Source organism: Myotis davidii, unplaced genomic scaffold, assembly GCF_000327345.1.
Source record: "Myotis davidii unplaced genomic scaffold, ASM32734v1 scaffold1154, whole genome shotgun sequence".
NCBI lineage: Eukaryota > Metazoa > Chordata > Mammalia > Chiroptera > Vespertilionidae > Myotis > Myotis davidii.
Window position 1 is genome coordinate 759,293 of NW_006286005.1, and position 2,191 is coordinate 761,483.

General features: G+C 43.2%; 1 pseudogene; it reads right to left on the minus strand.

Moving 5' to 3' along the window:
* Positions 1 to 1,142: 1,142 nt before the first annotated feature.
* On the minus strand, positions 1,143 to 1,917 carry LOC102763572 (annotated as a pseudogene).
* Positions 1,918 to 2,191: the final 274 nt, after the last annotated feature.

A 2,191-nucleotide genomic window follows, 5' to 3' on the forward strand; every position in this document is an offset into this window, starting at 1 on the left:
ACTAACAAAACCAGTGGTTGCCAGAGGGTGGGAGTGGGCACAGATGAACAGAAAGAGCACAGAGGATTTTGAAACAGTGAAAATTCTCTGCATGATACTATAATGATGGATACATATCAGTATACACTAGAGACCTGGTACACGAATTCAAGCTTGGGTGGGGTTCCTCCTCCTGGCCAGGTATGAGGGTGATGGGGGCCAGCGAGGAGGGACCGTAGAAGGTTGGCTGGCCACAGGAGGTTGGCTATGGGAGTGTACTGACCACCAGGGGGTAGCTCCTGTGTTGAGTGTCCGCCCCCTGGTGGTCAGTGTGTCATTGGCGGGTCTAATGGTCACTTAGGCTTTTATATAGAGAGATTTTTTCCAAACATATAGCGTGAACCACAGTGCAAACTATAGTTGGTTATGATGTATCAATTTAGGTTTATCAATTGTAGTAAATGTACTATTCTGGTAAGGGGTATTGATAATAGGGGAGGCTATGCATTTGTGTGGGTTGGATAAAATGTAAATCTCTATACTTCCTTTCATTTTGTTGTGAATTTAAAACCACTCCAAAAAATAAAGCCTTAGAAAAATTAAAAGGTTGGCTTGAAAGTAAAGTCACATACAAATTATATTTAAAAAGGAGGTAGTATATAGAAAATATATTAAAAAGAGGGCTATTCTGCAAGGCCTACTTGTCAGATAGATTAGTATTGGGTACAAGATAATAACAGTTATGGCCAATAAAATGTCCACTAGTATTGTGGCTTATAAGTTCTCCACAGACCTACTTTAAACATATCTTAAATTGGGCATTAATCTGTTCTTCCTAATTCAAGTAGTTTTATTTTGCACCGGGCCTCTAGTATTATATATAAAATGAATCACAAGGGGGAATATGTATACTAAGAAATAAACATTTTAGAGTTGGGGATTCTCAGGAACATGACTTGGAATATCTTTTTTTTTTCTTTTTTTTTCTTTTTTTTTAGTTTAGCACCATTTATTAAGTGAGAAGCAAAGTTGTAGTAGCTGCTGTGTGTCAGCCTGTTCTTAAAACATAAAATGCTCTTCCAATTCCTCTTGTCCAGGACAGAAGAATCTTCCAGGTAGCATGCCAACAGAACAAGAGACTTGGATGATGCCAGCTTCAATGATGGTGCCATCCACAGAGGGAGAAGGTCATGGTACATTCAACCGCTTCTTCCAGAGGTTTTGAAAAAGGAGCCTTTGGGGGCCCAGCCTGCCTGGCATTTTGATGCTGTCGGTGTGGGTTTTGTATTCCATAATGGTGTTGGGAGGTAGATTAAGCACTCGCCGAAGCGTATCCCGGATTCGGGCTGTGGTTGCTTGGTCGCTGGCAGTCTTATTCCATATTGAAATAATGTCCTCCTGAAACCGGACAGAGACTACAGCCCCACAGATCTCCTCCCCAACCATGAACTGTTCCCCCAACATGGCCAGGATGAGATTCTCCCAGCAACGCGATGCCAAGCCCTTCCGCAGCCGAATAATCCACTTGCCACCATTTTTATTTGCATCATCCTCCCACATGGGTTTAATTCCTTCTTTGAAGAGATGGAAGTCACTGTGGCCTGTCAGGTCCCCAGGACGTACCATGTGGCTGTAAAACCTCCAGAATTGCTCCACAGAAGCAAAGGTGCCAATCTGATATCCCGTTCATAGCTCTGTGAGCTGGTGGGTCGGCCGGGGGTTCTCCTGGAGTACCAGAAAGTGTAGTTGTACTGCAAGGGATGCTCTGCTGGTCCCGGGACAACAGCCTTCCTCTTGCTGCTGCTCTGACTTTTGTCCCGTTCCATTTTTTCCTTCTCACCATCTTTCTGTGTGCTGTTTTCTTCATTCTGATCATGGTCACCACTGTCATCATCTTTCAATGCGTCGAACTTGTTCATCCTCTCGCTGTCGCCACTGCCTCACGGAGTCGACTTGGAATGTCTTGATAAGTATTACTGTGTGTATGTGAGCAATTCTCCCTGTTGTGGCTCGTATGCATTGTCCTCTACCTTCTTATAAGGTTGGACTGTCTGTACCCACCAGATTATAGCATGTCCGAAGGTACAGAATCAGGACACGTGTTTCATAACACAGGGAGGCCGTTGTAAAATTTAAATCAGGCTGCACTTTGTTTTTAAAATAATCACTGAATGTCATAGTTATTCATATGGAGCTCCAACTTAACAAATTA